General features: G+C 43.8%; 1 protein-coding gene across 4 annotated transcripts in view; it reads left to right on the forward strand.

Moving 5' to 3' along the window:
• Zbtb38 (zinc finger and BTB domain containing 38) overlaps nucleotides 1–25,676 on the forward strand; it is a 65,980-nt gene that overhangs the window by 3,769 nt on the left and 36,535 nt on the right. The window contains exon 3 of one of the 4 annotated variants that reach the window (XM_052187592.1): nucleotides 16,065–16,130. The exons of 1 other annotated variant lie outside the window; for it this stretch is intronic. The gene's annotated coding sequence lies outside the window, so the exon portion shown is untranslated. Of the gene's footprint in view, nucleotides 1–15,802; nucleotides 16,131–16,591; nucleotides 17,086–25,676 lie in introns of those variants that run through there. 2 more of the 4 variants (XM_052187595.1, XM_052187594.1) reach the window with 2 other exon arrangements.

The raw sequence follows: 25,676 nt of genomic DNA on the forward strand, positions 1-25,676 counted from the left end.
GGTTTTGGCTCACGGTTCCGGTGGATTCACTTCATGCTTATTGTGGTTTGTGCTCCTGAGTAGAACATCACATCCTGGCAACAGTAATATGTGGTGGATTCTCATCATAGACACAAAACAGAAAGACATCTATGAGATCTAGGAAGGGACCAGGGTCGAATAGAGCTGTGACAATATGGTGTAACTGACTACTTTTTCCAGCTCCGTTCCATCTGCAAAAGTTTCCAGAACCTTCCAACTGAGGTCCGTGTCTGCAACCCAGGAGCCCATGGGGAAGCATTTTATATTCCAATGGTAATGCAGACTAATCATGGCTTGTTAACTTCGCCAGCCTTCTGATATGATTCCCTCCATGCACACAGCATACCAGATGGACACGGGAGTGATTTCTGATATCCCTAGTTACATTATGTGACAAGGAGAGATGTGTGGTGGTCAAACTGAGTCACCAGGATTTCACAACATGAAGTATCGGAAAGAAAGCCACAGAGCTGCATGGCCACTGACATTGTTAGGGTGGCAGGCATGGTGATCCCAGAGATGTCACCAGCAAGACAGGATTGTATACAAGCATATATTTCATATTTTTAGTATTTGACATTTTAAAAATGGCATCGAAATAGTTCTCAGTGGAAAAGGGGGCTTTTGTAAGTTAGTTTTACTTTGATTTCATAGTTTATTATTTTTCCACTTTAATTATAAATGAGTTGTGTAATCCACATTGGAGACACCACAGTCTGGGCAGAGTTAGGTCACCTGAAGCTGTTTGTCTGACCTTGTTTGACCATGAGGACCACTGACAAGTTGAACACAGCAGTCTCACATGGACAACAGCTGGCCCAGCTGGTTATTTTGACCTCAGGGGCTTTATAGTTCTCGAAGCACAGAAGTGTTAGCGCCCTTCTTCCTAGCTCAGAGTTATGAATTCCCTGTTACCCTCTTTAGAGAATTTTGCAACAAGCTCGCGTCACATTTACGAAAGCTAAGAATTCATGGTAATTGGGCTTTGTCATTTCTCACACTGAAATCCCCTAGTTCTTGTCAAGAACCAATTTGGAAAACACCACACAAAAGAGTTTGGGGTTTTGTTTTTAACTCAAGAAGCCTCTGGCTTTTACCAAAATTTTAAAGTTCTTTCCCTCCTCCAAAATGGTGCTGTTTAAAAAAAAAAAAACTGTGATGGTGAGGCAGAGTGAGCAAGGTTCTATGTGCAGAATGGTTTGGGCAACACGGAACGGGAAGGCTAAGCCAATAGGCTGGGAGAGCAGTTGTCTCCCTTATGGTCAGTGTTGGTGTCTCTGCTTTGGAGACTGCTGGGAGAAAAGAAACATTGTCTCTGAATCACTTTTCCTCTGTAATCTTTAGCAGCATGCCTAACCAATGAGGTATGACTAGTTCCCACCCCATTGGTAAGGTCTGACTGGACCAGAGGCCCCAAAGGCTTCAGTAAAAGCTTTGTGAGAAATGGATTGTGTTCACTCTGTGCCAAAAGGTGATTCCTGGGATTCTGTTGAGGATCCTAGCACACAGGAAGGAAGAGGCTTGATAGGCACACCTTGGACACAATCTTAGTTGCTTTTCTGTTGCTACAATAAACTGGCAGATACAACTTCAGGAAGAAGGCGTTTATTTTGGCTCACAGTCTGGGATAGTCCAAAATGGTAGGAAAGTGACCAAAACGATCTTGAAGCAGCCATACAGGGCATATCCACGAGCAGGAAGCAGAGAGCAGTGAGTGTCTACACTCAGCATGTCTTCTCCATTTCATACAGTACAGGGTCTCCACCCAGGGAATGGTCCTGCCCACAATTAAGATGGCCTTCCCCATAACAATGAGCCAAATCAAGATACATTGTATCACAGATATTCTGAGGCTGGGGCTTGTTTGTTTGTTTGTTTGTTTGTTTGTTTTTTGTTTGTTTTGGTTTTTGGATTTTTTTGTTGTTGTTGTTTTTGTTTTTTTGTTTTTTGTTTTTTTGAGATAGGGTTTCTCAGTATAGCCCTGGCTGTCCTGGAACTCACTCTGTAGACCAGGCTGGCCTTGAACTCAGAAATACGCCTGCCTCTGCCTCCCAGAGTGCTGGGATTACAGGCATGCGCCACTACCGCCGGCTATTGCCTGGTGAGGCTGACTTTTAAATGACTGTTTCTCACAAGTACACCTGGAGGCCCGAGTGCTAAGTGACGGTTGAGCCTATCAAGTTGACACTGAACAATGACCATCCTAGAGGCACTGACCCTGAGCTGTTCTTCCCAAGCATCAGCAATGTGGTCAGTCTGTCTGATGGATGGGGTCACACTCTGGTCCAGAGTCTCATCACTCGCTATCATCCCGAATCACAGAAGGAAAGAAATAGCCAGTGAGAAGGCCTTGCTCGTTGACTTAAGTTCCTTGGCATCTGCATTCCAAGGTTGCCTTGCAAAAGAAGTAGCTTAGGATTCCCCCAGGGAGAGATTGCATCCTCCATCTGCAGGGAGGCCATGCTTGGCTAGACTTTCAACTTTATTAGGACGTTTCTCTTCCTTTTTCCATTCTATACAAGACAAATTCCTTTGTAGTTTGTTGTTTTCATCTTGGCTGTTGTTACTTGTTGGGTTTTTGTTGGTTTTGTTGCTTTTGTCCCCCTCTTACTGTTGTATTGTAAATATCTTTGCAAATCGACAAGTACTCTTTGAAAACATCATTTTTAATGATTATTATCTCTGCACAGACATATTTTAATTTAGCTTTAAAATGGCTATTTTGATTGCCTCTGGTGCTCCGCTGTTATAAATATGTAAATACTCCTGTGGGTGTAGATAGGCACCTTGTGGACAATTTAAGAAAAATTCCCAGAAGTTGAATAGTCTGTTTTTTAAACTTGTCAATTGGTAACTTGTGATCCATAAAGGCATCAGTGTCTATCTCAGAACCTGGTCACCTTTGGTTTCTCAGACGAAAATGCATGTTCATGGGTCCCAGGGTCGTCAGAAGTCCTGATCACAATCTCAGGCATTTTAGATTTATCCGTATCACTCCATGGAGACTTTGACTAACCATGTCTAGGTTTTACCTGCAATCTTTCAGATATCATAAATATACATTTTAATATTCATATACATGCCAGAGCCCAAGACCTGCTTATATGTTACACGTGCAAATGTGTCTACTTTGATACACATTGGTATTTATTACACAGAAAAAAATTTAGGGAACCCTGAGCTAGTATATTATGGTATATTATAGTATACAGCCATATTCTGTATTGCTATAATAAAATACCCAATAAATAAAAATACCATTTAAAAGGATATTTATTTAGTGTATAGTTCTGGAGGTTCAAGAACTCATGCAAACATCTGCTCTGCTCCAATGAGAGCCTCTGGGCAAATGACATCACAGCAGTGGAAACACCTGTTATACAGAGAAGACGATTCAGGAGAGATGCCAGGTTTATTTACAGCAACCATTCTCATGGAAACTAATCCCACTGCACAAGGCCTATAGTAATCCCTCGTGTGGACAATGCCCTTATGACCCAATTACCTTCCCTGAGCCTTGCTTCCTAAAGATTTCACTGCCTCAATACTGCCAAGCCTCAGCACGCAGACTCTGGAGGACAAACTACCAAATCCATAGCACACATCCAAATGAGAAATTAACTCAAGATTCTTTTTGGCCTCTGAGGTTTTGCTTTAGCTGGTATGTTACAGCACAGAGATGATTATTAGACAGGGAACCAGGAAACTTGTAAATCTGAGAGCAATGCGGTAAACATAGATCATTTACTTCTTGTAATCAACTATAGATAAAGGGGCAGAGACTGAAGTAGACACAGGACTGTAAGATGCCCAACCTTCTGGTTGCAAGCAGAAGGAAGGAACCAATAACAAGACTGACCACTGAAGCAGCCCCCTGCCTCAGCCAGGGAAACTGTATCATTTAAGAGGACACATAATAGTCTATTGCATCTGTACAACACTGCAGAAACCACCAACCCATACTTACCTGCCAAGTGATGCTCTCACAGCCCCCACTTCCTCTCCTCCTTCTAACTCAGCTGTCAAAGGGGCACATCCTGTCATATGCCTCTCTCTTTCTCTTTCAATCTCTCTCTCTCTCAATCTCCCCCCCTCTCTCTCTCTCTGTGTGTGTGTGTGTGTGTGTGTGTGTGTGTGTGTGTGTGTTTCAAGATCAAGTTTCTCAGTGTAGCCCTGGCTATCCTGGAACTTGCTCTGTAGACCAGGCTGGCCTTGAATTCAAGAGATCTCAGGTAGAACTAGCCTCTGCTTCAAGAGCGCTGGGATTAAAAGCACGCACGATTGCCATTTGCCTTTCAAATTCTGCCTCTACAGACTGCCCCACTGCTCACATTCAGATACCATAACCCCCCATGTAGTTCTGCGCCTACCTATGGCCACACTGTCAGCTGGTGAGGAACAAAACCCGATGATAGCACTTCTCCATGCTGAGACACCAGAGAAGCTGCTGTCGTGGCCAGTCCTACCTTCTTCTGGTTGGCCTAAGTCCCACTGATAACTCTTGATTCTTGGCTTTCTAGTCCAAAGTTAGGGGTGCATGCTCAGATCAGCCCAGATTCTAACGGTGTTTACAATCTCCCTGGAGTCTGGGGTTCAGCTGGTGAGGGAGGGCTGGGGCAACCCATGTCCTCGCTGTGTTTGTCCCATATGAGGTTCACGTTCCTGTTGTCCTAAAAATTTATCTTCAAAACATTTTTTTTTTTATTTAGCCCTGGGAGTAGTGGTGCATACTTTTTTAATCCCAGCCAGAGGCAGAGGCAGGTGGATCTCTCTGAGTTTGAGGCCAGCCTGGTCTGCACACTGAGTTCTAGGACAACCAAAGCTATATAGTGAGACCTTATCTCAAAACAAACAAACAAACATTTTTCAGATTCATATTTTATGTATATGCGTGTCTGTCTGCTGCTCCTATGTGTGTGCAGCTTGTGCCTGCTGCCCTCAGATGCCGGAAGAGCAGGTCGGATCCTCCGTAAACTAGAGTTAGCAATGGTGAGCCACCATGTGGGTGCCGGGCACCAAACCCAGGTCCCCTGCAAGAGCTGTGCTCTCAACCACTACGCCATCTCTCCTGCTCCTTCAAAGCCTTCTCAACTGATGCATCTTCTGATACATGACCTTCTGGTCACTCACAGGACTGGGCCCTCGGGCTAGGGAATTGGTGAGACTGATATTTCTGCATCTAACCAGTGGGAGAAAGAAATCAGGGTTCTGTGACATCTAGACAGGGTTTCTGCATCCTACTGTGGTCCCAGAGCTCATAAGCAAAAAGCAAAAGGTGCTCAGTAGGTCTTCTGATTGCCAGGCACTGCTGGTGCCCTGACTCTTCCTGTCCGTGTTGACTCCATGCCCATCTCTGCTATGAGAGCAGCATCTGCCCAGTCTACAACCACAGCTGCAGGAAGGATCTCGCCCAAGAAAACTCTGTCCCTTCCCTATGAATTTGCATCACCTTCCTTGCCCTATAGAAGTGGGTGCCACTAGCCCAAGGGGGCCTTGGCTCAAAGAGATAGGCAGTCCCTGATGGGACACCCATCGCAGTAGCCAGGAGCTGCTTGGCAAACCTTCACCCCATGCAGAAGAGACCAGCCATCTCCCATTATCTAAATCCCAGGCAGCATAAATGGTCATGTGGACAGTTATCAGGAAAGCTGGAACAGTGATATGGGTTTAGGGACTATCCTACCCAGGATCAGGAGCCCCAACTTTATTACCATTTTATTATAGGTGATCAAAAGGAGCTTCTAGATTCCTACAAATTACTCAGAAAATTTCTGTTTGAATTAAACAGAAAATACTACAGGCCACAGGAGTGCTGCTGATGGACAAATCTGTGTCTAGGTCAATGATTTCTATGAAAACGTTACAGAACTACTGAAACACACTAAGTTCATGTAAAAACCAGAGAAATCAGATAGGCTCCACCCCTGAACTCAGAGTTACTGTCCTATTTTTTCCATTTTATTGTAGATGAGCAAAAGGGTGCACTATATATCTACAGGAATTACTCAAATAGAAAATGCAACTGTCAGCAAGTGCAGGCCAGGGCATGGGGAAACTGGACGCCTTGTACCTTGTAAGATACTGCTAGAGTATTACACTTACTACCCACTTCCTTACTTGCAACAGGGTCTCACCCTGAGCCTGGGCTAGACTTCATTCAGTTCCCCATTCTCCTACCTCTGCTGGGATCACAGGTGTGTGTCAACTTCCAATACTGTTCTTGTAACTTCTTGTGATGCCCTCTCCCCCCCCCCAACATTGCCCAAAAAAGAAAGAAAATTATTATTTTTAAAATTTCTTAATTTTTGTTTTCAAAACTGGGTGGGTGGGTGGGTGGGTGGGTGGAGGGCTGGAGAGATGCCTTAGGTGGTAAGAGCACTTGCTATTCATCCAGAAAGCTCAAGTTTGCCTCCCAGTTCCCATATCAAGCTGCTCTCAAACATATGTAGCTATAGCTCCAGGAGATCCAATGCCTCTGGCCTCCACATGCACATATCATATGCAGACACACATGCATAATTTAAAATAAAATAGGGTCTGGAGAGCCATCTCAGTGCTTAGGGGCATGTATTGTTCTTGCAGAGGACCCAAGCTGAGTCCTGGTACCTATATCAGGCAGCATACAACTGTAAGTTCAGTTCCAAGAGATCCACCATGCTTCTGAGCTCTTGAGACGTGTGTGTGTGTGTGTGTGTGTGTATGTGTGTGTGTGTGTATGCGCACACACTCATGCATGCACATACACACAAATAATAATACATTTAAATAATAATTTTTTTTAAAAAGTTTTACAAAATGAAAAAAAGAAGCAGAGGACATTCTAGGGAAGCAACTGTCCTAGCGCTTACTTGGCCAGTCATTGTCTAATTTGGGGACAGTTAGGCCTCTTCAGTGTCCTGGCAGCTGTGACTCTACCCTCTTTTCCCAGACATCCCAGCTCTATGGGATGACAGCTCAGATATTTCTACACTCAGCCTCTTCCTCCTCCCTGAGGCTGTAACTTCAAAGCTAGGTAAAGACCCAAGATCTAAGAAATGCTCACACAGTGAAAATCAGGACAATCATCCTCCCGGCCTGCTCCATCATTCCATTTCCAGAATGTGCTTTGTCTGGCCTGGCACTTTACACAGATTATTCTCTTCACTTCCACTAAGGGGCCCCTCCCTAATGGAGGGAGATTAACCCTTCTTTGCCCCCTTTCAATCTCCTTTAGCTGAGAGCTTGCTTCTCACAGTGCTCTTCGCTGGGCAAGAGCACGGCTGCATGCTCCACAGCGACAGGGCTGCCTTCCCTTAGAAGCCTAGGAACTGCTCTTAAACACCTTCTTGCCCGACTTGGCCCTGAAAAGATGGTTTTGAAACTAAGCTTGTTGTGAGTTGCCTGGATCTGTAGTATGGAATTGCATAAGCACGTGGGCATTTGGGTCAAGGGAGACTCTGAACTCAACACCTCAGAACCTGTCATCACAGAACCCATGGCTTATTTATTCTCTGGCCCTGCAGAAGGGTCTCTGACATTCCTTAAGATTCAATCCTGGCTGGACTGAAGTGTATGTGACATCCTGTACGGAAGTGATACATCTTTATACAATCTACTGTCTTCATCCCATTTCTAGCCTCAGTGACTAGTTTCCTGCCGTGTGTGTGTGTGTGTGTGTGTGTGTGTGTGTGTGTGTGCGCACGTGTTTCATTTCAAAACTACAAGAAGGACAAAAGTGCAAGGCTTCTCAGGCCTGGTGGTGAGCTGGTCATCAGGACAGGAATGGAGGTAGTTTGAGTTGCTGATGATTTTTGTCAGGTTTGTACCGACTGGTTTCGAAGCCATGCAGAACAACAGAAAATGAAACTCGCAGCTTATTTTTAGCTGTTCATGCTAACTCATGAGATATTTCTTTGCAAACCAAATAGAAGAAAGGTGACTTCAATGAGCTAAATTTAGAATGCTTGACTTACAGCAGTTAAGCCTGGTCGTCTGATACTACCCACGTATCAGAGGCACTTCGACCTAGGGAAGTTTGAAGCTATGCTTACGATTTTGTTTAAAATTATTTTTAGTTGAGCTTTTTAAAGATGTAAGTGTATTTGCCTTGGAGAGGAACTGAGAAACACATTATAAAGGCTCGTCTCCTGGCATCTGATCATTCTTGTGTAATTTACAGCAACTTTGTAAACAAGCGACAGTCTGGAATTTCTTCTCAAAGGAGCCAGTTTATAAAATCACAGAAAGCAGAGCCCTGCAAAGGAAGGAGTGTTGGTTCTCTCTTGCTGCCAGGGTTAGGCGTGCACTACTATCTTTGAACTTGAGACCCGCGTAGATGGCATTTTCTAAACCATCTTCCTGTCTTACAAGTCTCTGAAGCACACTCTGGCCCCATGGGCCTGCGGAGATGACGAGGTCCTCTCTGGAGGCAGAGGTGGTCTGCCAGCCTACCATCATTTCCATTTCCCCTTTCCTGTCCCAGAAAGGGTAGCTCTCACAGCTTCTCGGTCAACTCGGTTTTTCTTTGAGGAATGAGTGATGAAATCTTTAAAAGGTCTTCGAAGGGATCTCCAGGGCCATTGCCTCATGCATGGGCCAAAGCTTTCCAATTCTAGACAGTGCCTCACCCCAACATGCCCCTGGTAGTGAGGGAACTAGGAGAGTTCCATCCTTGAGTTAGGAGTCAATAGCACACTCTAATGAGCCATTCCACTGCATGGGGCAAAGCCCCAGGAGCCTGGGGAGACACAAAGACCCACAGGAGGCAAACCCAGAGACCCCGGTAAAGGTGGCTACTTCAATACACCAAATGCTTACTGTGCGTCTATTCTGTCCAAGGAAAATGGAGTCGCTAGGGTATGTTGGTTAAGCTGCCCTGGCTGAGGTGAGGCACACAGTTGAGACTCTGAGCTGCAAATTCATTTATCTGACAAAAGAAAAGATCTAGGTTCAACCTGGGAATATCTGTTGTTACAGGGAGGCATGTATGGGAAGGGAGGCTCCTCTTACATGAGGTACATGGTATAGTTCCAGAGATGCCGAGGGAGGGATGGTTCTCTTACCGGAGGTCCATGCTATCCATCCACAGGAAATCTTGTTTATAGTCCCATCTTTCTTTTTCTACCTGATTATCATTCTCTCTAGAAGAAACTTAGCTATTGCCTTGTCTCTGTTTGGTCAGTGGTGGATGGTCATGGTAGCAAATGGGCCTGGTATGGGAATGCCAGTGACCCACATGGACTCAATGTCATCTAAATATTGTTCTTCAAATACCACCCTTCAAATGCACTGGGAAACGAAAGCAAAGATCATGCAGTTGCCAAAGCTGACATAGTAATGCCTATTGCAAAGGTGGCACATCTTGAGGGTGTTCCTAGCGAGGATGTCCAGTGGACTCGGTGGGGTTGAAGGCCACAGTCTCCCTTCCATCTCACCAGGTTCCCCTTTTCTTTGTTGAAAACCTCATGTCTCAGTTTCCCTTTCTTCCAGCTGTTTCTTGGAGTCCCCTCCTGGGTGTGGTGCCCGAGGCCTGCTGTCTGAGTCTCCCCGACAGTCTTTCCCACGTGCTAATGCCTGGAAGTAGAAAATCTAAAAGACGTCTTAGTGTTCCAACTGCGGGGGACATCCCACCCACTCATCGCCTCACTACACAGAGTGAGGTCATCCTCTCCTGTCCCTAGACAGGGTAGAGAAGGTTGTTAAGAAAGCCCCTTGGAGAACCATCTCACAGGCTTATAAAACTGCTGACAATTAATCAAAATTGCCTGCCACAGATACAAGAGGCAGGGGCTTGGAATCTAGCTCTTGGTCAACCCAACCGAGGAAGCAAGCTGGGGTGGGTTCTTTTTAAGATCACATACAAAATGGAACCTCTGTATGTACAGAATGGATTTTAGATAGGAGTAAATAAACAGTTGAATCCCTGCACTCAGGAGGCAAAAGCAAGCGGATCTCTGAGTTTGAGGGACCTCTGGTCTACATAGCAATCTCTAGGACAGCCAGAGCTACATAGAAAACCCATTTTAAAGAAAGAGAGAAAGATAGGAAGGAAGAAACGAGGGAGGGAGGGAAGGAAGGGGCAGCTATTGAACATTCATTTATTCATTAAAATGATACATTTAAACTCTTAGTTGAGAAAAATGTCCTGTGGTCTTACACAAAACTTGGGCTGTCAAAAGCACACAGAAGTCATGAAAGAGGATTTAAATAACTTTAGTGTTTTTCTACATTCAACTCTGTCTTTTCTTTTTTATGGTGAAAATGTGCATTGGAATGTAGTTGAGAGAGAAAGTGCAAATCCTAAGTGGAACTCCCTGGCTTCAGAATGGCCATTGTAACTGTGTAGAAGTTTTGGGGACTGCAAAAATGTTTGTTGTTGGTTGGTTGGTTTGGTTTTCTTTGGAGTGGCTGCCTTAATCTAGCTATGTGGTGTTTTCATTTGTAAGTTCATTATAATAAAGTAAAATAATAATAAAAATTAAAAGTCCGCTAAAAACCATGTAGGTGTTGGAAAGGACTGGGGAGATAGACCTGGGATTCAGTGAGAAGCAAAATAAGAATGGAACAGCAAGAAAATGGTGGACATTACCCTGAGAAACAGTTTCCACCCAACCAAGACTGCAGTCCACATGTACCCCCCCAACACACATATACCTACATGTACACGCAATACAAATAAGATAAAGGGAAGATACACATTGGGGTAAAGGCCTCATGTACTTGAGTTTCTGTTCAAGATAAGAATACTGTTTGGAGTTGAAACTAAGCCGTCCTTGATAGGTGCACTGGCTTTTTTGGTAACTGGAATTAAAGTCTAGCTAGCCCATATAAAAGACACACAATGCAGGTATTTTATTTACAAGCTGTTGGCCTAGACTGGGCAGGCTCAGAGCTATTCTAACTCATTCCCCAGCCATGGGTCCCTGGTTACTTGCTAGTTTTCCTGGCCATGGGCTCATGGTCAGTGTCCTCTCCTGGTGGTCTCCTCCACTCCCCTTCCTTCTCTCTTTCTCCCTTCAACCCCCTGCCAGGTAACTGAATACCTCAATCTATTGCCCAGTCCCAGGCTTTAACCCTTTATTGACCAATTAATTTGGGGAGTAAGGTTGCATAGCATCATTTATTAATATGACATAGTTAAAATAACTATGATTTTCAGCTTTGATCAGTATACAGAAGTTCCTACCTAGATCTCTGGGCAAGATATACCTGTTGGAACTGTGATGGACTTTCTTAAAAAAAAATGTCAGCTAAAATATTATCCCATTAATTTTTTTAGATTATTTATTTAAAAATGTGTGAGTGTTTTGTTTACATATACGTCTGGGGATCATGAGTGTGCCTGGCTGGCACTCACAGAGTTCAGAAGAGGGTATTAGATCCCCTGGAACCGGAGTTACACATGGTTGTGAGCCACCATGTGGATGCTGGGAATCAAACCTAGATCCCCTGAAAGAAACGCCTGTGTTCTTAACTGCTATGTCTCCAGGTCCCCAAAGTTATTTTAAATAAGTGATAAATCAATTTATTGAGGGTGAGGCAGCACATACCTTTAATCCCAGCAGCAATCAGGAGGCAGAGGCAAACAGGGATCCGTGAGTTTGATGCTAGACTCGCTTACATAGTGAGTTCCTGGGCAGCCATAGCTAGACAATGAGATTCTGTCTCTAATTAAAGAAGAAAAGAAAGAAAGAAAGAAAGAAAGAAAGAAAGAAAGAAAGAAAGAAAGAAAGAAAGAAAGAGATTTTATTAAATATTTATTATAAAAATTATATTAAAATTTTTTATTAAAAAATTGCCTCTTACATTTTAAAATTTTAAAACCATCAAGCATGGTGAACATTTATTTTTAAAATTCAGTTGACTAGCTAACCTGACCATGAGCTCACCTACTTGTATTTGATTAGGTGTAAAATGAAACCAGCTGCAATTTTTAAAGCCGTGGATGGCATCAAGAAATATATAAACCAATTCAAATGTTTATAAACCGAGGATTCCTCTGGGACTCGGTGCCTGACTTGATGTTTTTTTTTAAATGAGAAGAGCAGAGCTCTGCTCAGACTTGAATTATGTACTTTGCATAAGCCGTGCAATTTAACTTTAACCCACAGGCCTGGAAATAAAATTAGCTCTGCCTGCAGAGCACAGAGGCCACGGGCAAGCAAGGCGTAAAGTCAGAGAAAGACACTGCTCCAGCCTTGCTCTGGCCTCTAGCTTGTCCTTGCTGAATTATTTTGGGAACCTTGTGCTTGGGTTGTCAAAACCTACAGTTTTCATTGTGGAAAAGGGATTCTCATTTAAGCTAATGTCTGTGCATATTCCCTGAGGATGAGGAGCAGGCAATTTTTTAAAATCCTAAGCGAATGCATATCTTTGCCACTTGTGATTGTGATAAAGCTTAAATAATTCAGACGTGAGTGTGGCTTTTTTTTCCTTCTTTTTACCTCCAGTACAAAACAAGATTTATTAGTTGACAGCATCTACCCAGACTCATCCCTTAGAATATTTACAGCTAGAATTCATGTTTGTTTAAACTGTACAGGTTTGGTAAATATATCATGTTTGCTCACGGTTTGGGGACATCACAAAGTACCATTCAATATCTATCTTTTTGTTCATTTTGACAAAGAGTGAACAAAGGTGCTTGGCAGAAAGGTGTAGAAACCTTAGACATGGCACCTCGTTATAAGAAATACAGTGTGGGGCGCAACCCCAGCCTTCAGCCTCCCTCATAAAGCAGTGGTTCTCAACCTGTGGGTCATGACCCCTGGGGAATCAAAGGACCCTTTACATAGCAGATATTTACATTATGATTCATAACAGTAACAAAATTACAGTTGTGAAGTAGCAACAAAACTGATTTTATGGTTGGGGGTCACCACAACACGAGGAACTGTATTAAAGGGTCACACAAGGCATTTAGAAGGTTGAGAGTCGCTGCTACACAGGAATGCACACTGTTCATTCACTGGTCTCCAGGGAACCTGGGATGGGTCACCGCCGCTGTTACTGTCATTTATTATCCCAGACCAAGGAGGCAGCCCCATGGACCAGTGTAGTCACCAACGATTCTGTATCTTAGTAATACATTGTGAATGTGTAATGTGAATGTCCAGCCTCCAGATGTCATTCACGGGACTTTCTCAATGGGTATTGTGTGTCAAATGCCAAGCAAGGTGTTTCCTTCAACTTTCTATTCATCTTGAAGGAATCCCGTAATCATATTTTTGAGAATTCTTGAATTTTGGTTTCTTAAAACACACACACACACACACAGTGAGAGAGAGAGAGAGAGAGAGAGAGAGAGAGAGAGAGAGAGAGAGAGAGAGAGAGAGAGAGAGAAATATTAGAAAGAATGTGTTTTCGCTTTAATCCCAGGTGTGGGGATGTGGGGTGCTTTGGACTGTCCGAAGCAGCTAAGATTTACCTCATGCTCTAGCAGAGGCATGATTCTGCCAGCCAGAGACAATATCTGCAATTGTGTGATGTTTGGAATTCTGGGAACTTTTCAGGGGGTGCTGCCCCTCCCCCCTCCCCCTCCCCACCCCAATTTCCCGGTTGTTATTAGTTTAGGGAGGTTGTTTTCAATTTGTTACTAGACTAGTCGAAGAAGAAACAAAAGGAAAGAAAATAGATTCAGGAAACTTTTTCCCCTCTATCCTTGTTTCTCTCCTAACTAGTGTTGGGAGTAAAACAGGGGGAGGGGCGGGGATAAAGGCTGGAGAAAAAAGAATCCACAAAGTAGCAAAGACCAGCTACAGGACCCTGCTTTGTAGATGACTGAGTGATAGTTAACTTGGTGCCTGAAACTCCGCATAACTGTCTTATTTCTAAACCCCCCAAGAAAGAAGGAATTAGCCCAAGGACACTCCGTCCTAATATTCTGCCACTGTCAATGTTAGTCAGAGCTTAGAGAGTAAGGAAGTGGGGGTAGGGAAGATGGCTCCACCGTTGGTGTTAGAGCAGGAGCCACTGTTTGCCTTAAAGTCACACTCATTTCTGGAGTACTTGTGAGAGAGACGTAAGCTTCAACAAGAAGAGGGCTCGCTGTGGATCAGGCAGGATCCACCTTCCTGACAGCCTACCCCACTGACAGAATAAAGCCTACGGTTTAGAGATAGGCAGGTATGCTTTCCACAGCTAGAAGCCACTTCTGCTCTGAGGAAGAATTCAAACTAGAAACAGTCCAGTTGGGAAGCCTGGTACCCAGGCTGAGATTTTTCCAATGTATTTTCTCCTTTAAGCAGTTTTTAGGACACACAAATGCTTTGCTAGCCTCATTATTCCCAGGCGGTCCTCACAGAAGACAGCGTCGCTAAAAAACCGACAAACCCAGGAAATATTAATTCATGGTTGCATTGTTAAAATTAATTAACATTAGCATGTTTGGTGATGCAATAGGCAATTAAAGACTGTGTGAGAGACGAGATGAAAAATGTAAAGATATTTCGTATTTAAAATCAGGCTCGGAGCGTTTCACAGAAAGGCTGGCTTATAATGATGGCTCTGGGGGTGGGTATGGTCTCTTTGTAGGAAAGAATCCCTTTTGTTTTCTCAAAAGTCTACTTCTTATACAGCATGTTATTGTTTCTTTCTGTTTTTAATCAGCTGATAGGATCTTTAAAAAAGAAATCTACCAAGCTACTCTTATTTCACTATTTTATAGCAAAATAGTATTTGCTTATAAGGTATTTCTTTTAAATCCTGAATAAGCAGCCATTTAACAGTTTTTGTTCCATATATTAAATATTTTGTTGCAATTTGATTTGTGTGTGTGTTGTTTGTGTGTGTATGTGTGCATGCATGTGTGCGTGTATTTGTGTGAGTGTGTGTGTGTGTGTGTATGTGTGAGCACACGCGCGCATGCATGTGTATATGTCTGAGAGAGGAAAGGTATGTGTATAAGAATTCTTAAAGGCTTTTAAAAAAATAATTCCTCAAAATTATAAATTGGAGTCTATAGAAAGCGATCTCCATTTATTATGTACGGCCACACTAGGTCCCATCAATCCTGAGCAGTGGGGGAGTGGCGTGGAAAAGACATGAAATTTGGTGTCTGAGTAGATGAGATTTAATTTTCAGGAAACATTTCGCTCATAAAATGGATAGCAACCCTGCATCAGCCCTGACCTTCTAATGTCAATGCCATGGTGCAAGTGTGAAGCTAAAATAAGCCTCCAAGTCAGACAAAGGGACATCGCCTCTCGGCACACGTCTCTTCTCGCCAGAATATACCATCCCCAGCCTTTTGCTATTCCTATAACGGGCTTGATCGCTTTGGAGGGGGAGGGGGAAGACAAATCGCTCCTATGTTTGGAACATGTATGGTATGCTGCAGTAAATCTTACTATTATTTAGGTTAATATCCTAAAGATAGCTCTAATTCTTTATGAAGGCCAGCTGTACATCTGAAGGAAACTGACATCAGTTTCTTTTTTTTTTTTTTTTTTTGTACTGATTTTACTTGGTTTCACTTGCATCTTCATACAGTCCTGTCTGCAGCGGTATCTGCCGTTCCGTACTGCAGATACATTTAGCTGGATACATTTACACTGCCTGTGGTTAAAGGTTATAGAACGGATACAGACAACTGATCATGCATTCTTCTACAAGCCTGCCGGCACCTTAGGGTTTTAAGAAAAACAATCTACAAATGCTATTTTCTTTATCAGAATCCATCTTCACTTGGCAGTAGTTTAATAGGTTTGTTGGGGTTTTGTTTTTTTTTTAATTATTATTTTTTTACGTTTCTTGCTGCTGCTAGCAATTCTGTGAAATTAACAGTCTATAAAATGCATCCCCGAGCAGATACCTACTGTATTGCAAGCTTTCTCCAAGAAGAGGATATGACAGTGTTCATTCCAGCTGATTTCCTTCCTTAGCACGAGGACTGTTTGATTTGCAGAAGCAGACGATTCATTCACTGTGCAGCCGCACTGCTTAAGTGCATGGAGTGCCTTCGACTGCCTGGTTGCAGAATCTGGAGTTTGCTAAGCAGTGGTTAGCGATTGGGCTCATCTCGCACCGCCACTTGATGACATTCTTCTTTGTTCCCTCCTACCCAGTTGAACCAAGACTCTGAGGCTGAAATGCAATGTCACTTACAACATTAATCAGATACTGCATTTAAGGTGAGCCGTCCCTTGCCGCCTCCTTCCCTCACGCTCGCGTGCTGCATGCAGTTCGTGTCTTGCTTGTGTGAGCCTAAGATGGCAGGCAGGATTAGCCGTGCTGTGCTGTGTGTGCATGCTGTGTAGAATTCATTACACGTTGCCTAGTATTTCAGATGTGAGTATGTAAATGCTCTTTATGCCGTGTCATCTGGTAGGGAAGACTTGCTTTGCCTCATTGCGACCTTCGTTATTTCGACATGATCTTTCTTTCAGGATTCATTTGCTTCTAGAGCTTCGCTTTTCATCCCATTCAAAATAAGATTATGTCTTTTTTTTTTTTTAAACAAAGCCAAATAAATCCCACAAACCCCTAAAACCCAAACAAGAACAACAAAACCCTGTTACCAGATGGTGTCTCCCTTTTCTTCTTGCATTTGCTGTCTTTTAAATAATGTATGTTGTATTGTTAATTAATGTGAATATCAAATTAAACACCCGAAACTTACATGTTTATTATGCAGGTAGGAGGCAAGGTGGACTCTATTTTTAGTTCCTAGGCACTGCATCCTGTGGAAGCAACTCCGGCTCTCACGTTTGTGTTTGCAGAGCCTGTTATCTATCAGTGGTTTGATTTTCAGCAAATGTGACAGTGGCCTTTGCATTGGTCAGCTCCGAGCTTTGAACTCTCAGAGGAGCAAAGGAGAAAAAAAATTCAACACAGCACCTCCTCGGTTGCAGCCTCAGAGAATCCTTGGATAAGAAACTTCTTTTTTCAGTCCTGTTTTGCTGTTGATAAATTCAGTCCTTGTGATCACGGGGCTCTCAAGCTGTCGGTGTTTGATTTTTGGTGTGTGTGACAGTTGCATCTAAAAACTTGTGAGCAAGAAGACGGAGAAATCAGTTGGTCTCCATCGCCTTACATAAAAATGGCCGAGTGTCTTGTTACGCTAACACTGCCCTGAGATACGCACAGGTACGTTGGAATTTGCATGCTTTGTAGACTTTTTTTTTTTTCTTGAGCCATGCAGGAAAACATCAGATGCATTAAAATATGACTTTAAAAATTAAAAACTAAGATCCTTGTAATATTTGGGGATGGCATTAAACTGAATAGCCTCTCCCATCAAAGACTGCATAGATATAAACATAAACTTAAAGAGTGATTCTGCTGTTAAAGTGGAGTGATTTCTTTTTCAAAAAAAAAATTCAAATGTGGGATAGGTGTGGCGCCACTAGACAAAAGAAAAAAATGGAAAAGTCTGGTGATTTGGCTCAATTTTAGTTTGAAACTAAAAATCAAATGGGTTTCTGGAGACAATTTCAAAGAGCGTAAATAAGCTCAAAAGGAACTATCAAAAATGTTAATCTCTAAGACGCGGGCGGACGTTAACTGTGTTATATGGAAGACAAAAATTAAATCTTTCAAAATTATATTTTGTCATATACAATGATAGATCCAGCATTTGTTTGTGCATGGAGCAGGGGCGGGGAGTTCTCGTGTTTTGAAAGGGGAAAGGCTAAGAGTCCATGGCCCTCTTGGCAGGAATGGAGCTCCATCTAAGGAAACCGAGCCCCGAGCATGGCTCAGTGCAGAAAGGCAGTGTGGCTCTCTAGGTGCCCAATCCTGGCATCTCTCAAAACCATTTCATGTGCTCTTTCCTTTGAGCCTAGCCCCTCAAAAATATTTTAGTTTCAAATTAACACTGGGCCAGAGCCTGTTTCCTCGGCAACCAACTCATATTTTAAAATGCAGTAATAGATTTGCACAGGACTGTCTTAGAGAAGGAGACTCACCCTGAGTGAGAACTCTACAGTTTTGTGTCCTCTCCTACTCGAACTGGCTTTAGACGGTTTTGAAATGTGGTCTTCAAGCCTTCACATCAGCTCCATTTGCAATTGTACCGAGGCTTGCACAGGACAGCCCTTCTTTTTGCCCTTCGTGCTCAGTGGGTTCTAAATTAAGGTTTCTCTACCGTGTGCTCTAGAATGCAGGTCAAGGTTTGTGCAGAGAGGTATACTCTCATTCCCATGCGCTCACCTGTGCCTCTGACACAAAAACTGTTTCAGAAATTCTCCTGCTTCTGACTTCCTTAGCCCTCCATGGTAACCTCCCAGCTCAGGGTAAAGCTGGACCCAAACCCAACCCTTCCTTCCCCATGAAAGTGTACCCTGAGCCCTCATGGGAGCGGCTTTGTAGTTGTTGCCAGATCTGAAACCTCCGGGAGCTGCTCCCAGGTGAAGAAATTTGAGTCTCAGAGCTGGATATGTAAATGTTTGTTTCTAGCAAGCCTCTTCCATTTTCAACTGCATGATCTGCATGGTCAAATCTCTTATGGGTTAGAGAGAGCTTGTTGTTTATTGTTATTGTGTTTTGAGGCCAACTAAATGATTGTCTTTGGAATCATTCTGTGGCTCAGTTATATTAGAACATGATTCATCTAGTGATTCTGCTCCCTGGGCTTGCCGTAGAATAGCTTTCTCTCTGCAACACCTCTCCCCACCCCCCAATCTGCTTGGGAGCCATTTTGCTTCTTGCTCCGGTCTTAAAATGAGTAAGTGCCTTTTGAATATAGTATCTATCAGATTGCAGACCACAGGGAAATGTCAGAAACCTGATTTAGTATGGACATTTATTTTAAGACCAGCGTCATTAACAATTGCAGAAGGGATGGGACCGATTGTCACTTGCCCATGGACAACAGTAAGCTCAGCATTTGTAGTTAAAACACTTGCTGTTCGGAAAGATTCTAACAGAATGTCTTCCATCTTGATAGGCCAGCACAAATGAACCATTTTAAATGAATTTGAATCTTAACTGTAAGATTCGGTGGATGAACTGCAGTTGTTCTAGCGTGAATGGATGCCTGATAGATCCCACACTCTAGACTCTCTATCCTTTTGTTCAACTTAAGCATGATTACGTCATCTTGTAGATTTTCATAGCTAATGATTTTTTAAATGACATTCTTCATTTGTGTTGCTCATGGTCATACCTAACAGATTTTCAAATATAAATTCACAACTGTTAGGAAATACACTGCACCATTATCACCCTAACAAACAGACAAGAGAATGCAAGAATTATTTATTGCGTTGTTGTGTGTCGCTTAGTGCGATGTTTGCCAGGGCAGAAAGCTTTTGTAAACTTACACACTTACAGTTATTATTGGATTTCCTAGATTAGCTGAAATGGGGGACCCGGTACTTGCTCCTCCGTGTTTAACCGACTAGGTAGGCTTAGCTCATTTACACATCTCAGCTGAAGTGCTTGTACTGGGCAGGCCAGAGCAGGCGTGTGAGAAAGAATGTGCAAAGAATCTGCTTTGTTCTGACACCAAATGAAATGGGCAGACGTGTGGCTTCTCTGCCTGAATGATTTATAGTATAAAAGTCTCGACTCTTGTTTTTCTTTGGGGAATAGAAAAATGTTTTTCCAAGCTTTAATTCAGCAGGAACACAAGAAGGCTACATCCCCAGCTGCTACACTGATGTGAGTCTAACTCGGTCCTTTCTGAGGGTCCCGTGTAGCTAGTCTGGTGGCCAGGCCACAGCTTAGACTTATAACCTTTTTATATATGAGGAGAAAGAAAAAAAAGAAAAGAAAAGAAATCTTAAAAAACAACCTAGCACCTTTCTCTTTATTACTAAATCATGCTGAGTAAGGCCCCACACGACTTGTTCTAACAGCTAACTTCCCCAGGTTAAATAAATACTTGGCGCACTGACTGAGTACCTACCGGGCTTATTCTGCAAGCTAGAAATACAGTAATAAAGGTAGTACAGCTTGCTTCTCATGTTCCCGCCTTTTCTATAGTGGGGTAGGCAGAAGGGGAGGGGCAAAACCAAACACATAAGCAACTAACACACACAAGAACTGGAAGGAAGAGTAGCTGGGTGCACTGGTACATGCTATAGTTCCAGCACTGGGGACAGACTGAGTTTGAGCCTAGCCTGGGCAAGTGACGCTGTCTCAAAAACATGGAAAGTTAAAATGCAAGGGTGATGTGCTATAGGGAGTGCCCCCTTTGGAATGGCTGGTTTGGGAAAGCCTTCCTAGGGCTGTGGCCTTGAAGCAGAGACTTGCAAGGTAAAGAAAGACCAAGCCAGGCAAGGATCTGCTGGAGTGGTACGTGTAGCGAGTGTGTAAACACAGACTGTAGCCCTGTCTTTCTTTGTGGACCCTTCTGTCTCCTGAAGCCCGGCTTCACAGCTTCATGGTTCCCCTGCCTTAGGCAAGCCTCTGCTGTGAGAAGGCGGCCCCTGGGGCTGGTTTCAACCTGTCAGACACCAGATATGGGCGCCTCTGACCCCAGAAGCACCCTGAACCTATCTGGGAAGGTGAGTGACACTCTTGGCATCACATCCCTAGGAGTGATGCAATCCTGGCAGAGACCCAACATCAACTCAGTAATGGCCTCTTGGAGCAAGGAATGTTCTGGAAAGTATCTTGTTTTGCTTTTCATAAGGACTCTGGGATTTAAACTCATAGCAAAACACTTGAGACTTCCATTTCATTATTTTTACCCCCAAAAGGCAAAATGGTGGAAAGGTCTACATGTCAACTGGCCAATAAACAATCTTTGTCTTACAATGCTTAAAGCACAGCACATGGGCTCTGTCATGGCTTTACTGATATAATTGTTTTCTCTATTATACTAATAGGCTAAGAAGGTCTTATGAGCCAGTGTGCTTCTGTCCCTGTGGGGTCAGTGCGGGGATGAGGGTCAGAAAGCAGAGATGAACTAAGATATATTAAACACCGTATGGTTCTTAAAAGCCTTCTGGACATTCTAGAAGCACTTTCTAAAACTGAGCCTTGACTTAGAAGGTCATTTTTAGTACAGCAGAGGTAGTCTGGCTGGTTTCTCATACGTCATAGCTTTTATGAAGTAACCCATTGGAGGACAAGCTTGGTCTAGTTGTTTGTGGTAGAGAATTGCCTGTCATGGGTGGAAGGAAGAGTCACTTTGGCAATTTGGTTCACATCTTGGTATATTTGTTGAGTATTCTCTAGAGAACTAACACTGTTTTCAGCTAGGCAGAATGGAATATGACAGGGCCCCCATGGGACTGTGTTCAGGTTTCCACAGAAGGCTTAGATAATGATATGGACAGGCACAATTATGCACCATTCCTGGTACAGAAGGAATTCTTCGCTACTGTTCCCCGAAGTCCACTCTTCTGTTTCCAGGCAGCTCAGCTGATGTCAAAAACAGGTCTTCGCTTGGACTCTGTCTTTTCTCACACCACCTTGCTAAGAAGAGTTGGCTCCTAATAAGCCACCGTATGCCTGTCTACCCTTTCCCAAGCTGGTCTGCCTGCATTGCCAAGTGACCTCAATAATGGCTGCCACTTTTAAATTCACGAGCAGATGTTAGGTTGAAAAGCCCCTGAATGCAAAAATTTGAATTTGTGATGCAGGCAAATGCTCTTGATTTCTCACTGTGTGTTGCTGACAGCAGGGGGTGGGGCTGGGGGGGGGCAGAGGCCTGGCTTCTGACAGCTCTGTAGAAGGCTTTGGGGGACAGCAGGTAAGTTGAACCCCAGTCACTAAATCACTCACCTTTGTGAGGTGACCCTAGCATGTCACCTCTGTGGCCTAAAACATCTCAGTGACCATGAAACTGTTCTTGGGTCTAGCCGCTGCTTCTGCATCTTTTCATTTAATGGCTGGCGTCCTTGCTACTTACTGGTGCTGCTCTTTCTGCTAAGGGTCGGAGACTGGGATTTGTATCCACCCTCACTGTGCTAGGCCTGCAGAGGGAGTTTGTTTTCTAGAACTGCTTTGTTTTTAAAAATGCCAGTATAAATACTTTGGGTGCTCATGAATTGTTGGGGGGCAGGGGGGGGCTTCCGTTGTGTGCTTTACATAATAAAACGACATCTTCTTTACCCCTGCTCCTTGCTACCAAATGGATATTTTGAAATTTCTTTTCCTTCTGCATATTAAAATCCCTTACGAGGTCTGAGGCCTTGCACTAATTAAGGCCTCACAGTGCTGCCCTTCTCCCCACCACTGAGCTGGCTGCAGAGTGGCTGCCCGAGGGCCTAACAAGCCAGTGAGATGAGAGAACAAAAGCCCCCAGCTGAGGACGCCGTTAAATCCGAGAAGGGCCGTGCCCTCGTAATCCTTACCCCCACCCCCTTTTTTTTCTTTAGTTCTACAACCGAGAAAGGGGAAAGGAGAGGTTGTTTTGTTTTGTTTTTTTAGTTGGGACAGGGAGAAACTATGCCATAGATTCTTCAGAGTATGCAGGGTGTTGGAAAATCCACGTGCAAAGAACAAGGGTGTCATCTGGGAAATGAAATGGAGTGGCCACCGACAGAGAAGGCAGGTTGGGGTACAGGGAATCAGAAAATGGGAACAAAGGGAGCAGACAGCAGACAGCAAGCAAACAGGAAAGGATGCTTCCCTTTGAACCCTGGGGCACAGGGTGCAAGGGAAGAGTAGAGAGGGCTTGTTCTCTAAGAAAAGTCTTGGGGAGCTCTCGGGTGTAGGCTAGCGGCCTCGGGCCCCAGGCCACTCACTCTCTTGGTCTTTGGATGCCTCGTTGACAGTGTTGCCTGCTTGTTCCATGCTGCCTGTTGGGCAGCAGCCACTGATGGACCCTCTTAAATGTGATAAGTCCTTACAACAGCTCCCTACCGGGATCCATGAGGAACTCTGTACCAGAAGTGTCCTAGAAATTTTATTTAAGCTGGGCATGGTGCTATCCACCATTAAGGTAGATGAGGACAGAGTTCTAAAAGTTCAAGGCCAGTTCAGTCTACATAATAAGTTCCAGGTCAGCAGGGTTATAGAGACCCTGGCTCAAAAAAACAAAAACAAAAACAAAACAACAACAACAACAACAAAAAAAACCCAAAAAACTAAGGCTCTATTCTTCATGCTAAGACCGCTGGAGAAGACCCCCTTCCCCACTGTCCTATTAGATCTCCAACAGTGTTTAAACAAGATGAGAGGGTGTTTGTTTGTGCTGTGCCCAAGGGCTGTTGGATTGCTACAGGACAGAGATTGGAGCTCTACCCAAGGTTTGGGACAAGGACAGATAGACAGACAAGGGGACCAGTGACTCAAGGGCAGAACAGACTTCATGGAGGGATATAGTCCTAGGACAGGAGAGGGGAAGGGGATGGGAAATGTCCCCTTTTTTAGCCCAGGGGAAGGGGGGGATCAGCCAGTGCTTAGGGTAACCAGAGAAATAAGGCAAACAGTGGGTTAAAGAATGTCTGGGAGCAATAAATAAACTGTTCCATGATGGTCAGTTCCATGATGGTCAGTTCCATGATGGTCAGCCTTTACTAAAGGTTGGTAGGTTAGGGAGGGTAAGAATCTAGAAATACAAGTTACTTTAGTTCTGAGAATTGTCATTTTTTTAAAAAACCAAAATAGGGGCTTTATAAAATGGTGTGACCATGGCTAATAGTACCCCAAAATGCCTGCTGTCCAAGAAATTCTCTTTCCTAAACTCATGCCCCTCTGCATTTAGCTCCCTCAAAGCCTGCCTCCTCCTTCTCTTTCTCCTTCCTTTCCTTCCTCCCTAGCCTCCCTCCATTCTTCTCCCTCCTCTCCCTGCCTCCCCCCCCCCCCTCCTGTGTGGTCTGAGCTCCCTGACCATCCCCAGAGGCTGTTCTGACTGAAGTACTTGCCCTGCAGAAGAATCAGTACAGGGGGCATGGTAACACTTAGTCTGCTGTCTTCCTTGTGCTTCTTGCTTGCTTCTGACAGAAATTCAAACCAGACGCTTGCCCTAGGCACGGCTCCTTTTCTCATTGAAGGAACTGGCCTGAGAAGTTGTTCCTTCTGGAAGTCGTCTCAGGAGTCAGTACACTCAGGCTTGATCCTGGTTTAGGGCCTTTCCACCAAACCAAGTGCTTTCAGTTACAGGGAACCTTAGCTTCCCCCGCCCCAACCTTCCTTATCTATAAAAGATCAGACAGAAAGTGGCGGAGCCTTTTTAATTTTTTTACGAGGAATATGGGGTAGGGTGTTTGCTTAGCAAACATAAGGCCTTGGGTTCAGGCCCCAGCAATGTCAAACTAAAGAAATAAAACTTCAACAAACTAAGTTTAAAGATGGCGTTGACTTTGTTGACGTTCACTAAAGATCTGTGAGTCAGGCAGCACCTGATCTATAAAAACCATGGGCTGCCTTGGGTCTGGAAGAAGAGCCGAATCTATAAGGTAGCTCGAGTGGGAACATAGAGGTTCACACCGGGCTTCTTCCGGTTCCTTCCCTTATGAGGGGTAAAGTGGAGGGACTTCCTAGCTGGCCGCCAGAGCGGGCCTACTTCAGGACTATCTACTGTTTTCTCAGAAGGTCAAACACCAATCTTAGTCTTCCCTCTTAGTCTTCAGGACTTCAGTTGAGAGCGAGTCTGGGTTGGCTCACCTGCTGGGATCCATGAGGAACTCTGTACCATGAGTGTCCCAGAAATGTTATTTAAGCTGAGCATGGTGCTATACACCATTAATCTCAGCACTCCAGAGGTAGACGAGGACAGAGCTCTGCAAGTTCAAGGCCAGCCTAGTCTACATAGTGAGTTCCAGGCCAGTAGGACTATAGTGACCCGGCTCAAAACATAAGAGAACAAAAACAGTGAGTTGAAGCCAAGCTGAGGATACTGTACAGCTGTTTATGTAACAAAGAGAAAAGTAGATTTCCACAAATTTTGTACTGATGAAAGAAAATATAAAATGAAGTATTAACTATAATAACTACAGTAGGTATGTCTGCTTGTGTCTCGACACCATTATGGGCCATGGCATTTGAATTCCATATTATTTCTCATCATGTAATGTTCTTCTTTTGGACACTCCACCCAATCACTTAAAAATGTAAAACCTGGGCTAGAGAGACCCAGGTTGATTACGAGAAAACAATGCGTTTGCAAAGGACCCAAGCTGGATTCTCAGGCCCCACCTTGCTCGCAGCTGTGTGCAGCTCTAACTCCAGAGGACTCAAGGCCTGTGGCCTCCTCAGACACCTGTGCTATGGGCACACACCCCAACACAGACGAAAATTATGAATACACACAAATTTAAAAATATTTTTTAGCTAAAAAAATATAAAGCTATTCTTAGGCCATATAAAAGTAGGTCATAGGTTAGATTCCTATTTGAAGATCGATCCTTCCTTCTTTCCTTCCTTTCTTGTTTTCTTCCTCCCTTCCCTTCCTCCTTTCATTGAAACAGGGTCTCCTTTTGTAGCCCAGGCTGGATTTAAACTCATGGTCCTCCTTCCTTAGTTTTCAGAGTACTAGGATTACAGACATAGATGATGATTCTATTTTGTAAATTATAATCTATTCTAGGGGCCAACTGGCCAGATTGAGTCGATGTCTTGTTTAATTTCTAATAATATTTTTAAAACCGTGTGTGTGTGTGTGTGTGTGTGTGTGCCTGTGCTCATGGGCATATGCATGGCACACGTGGAGATCAGAGGATAAACTGTAAGGGTCTGGGGATCAAACTCAGGTCATCAGGCTTGGCAGTAGACATTTTACCCACAGAGCCATTCCACTGTTTCAGGAAATATTTTCTACTTAATGTTGTCTTCTAATT

Source organism: Apodemus sylvaticus, chromosome 7 (genome assembly GCF_947179515.1).
Source record: "Apodemus sylvaticus chromosome 7, mApoSyl1.1, whole genome shotgun sequence".
Classification (NCBI taxonomy): Eukaryota; Metazoa; Chordata; class Mammalia; order Rodentia; family Muridae; genus Apodemus; species Apodemus sylvaticus.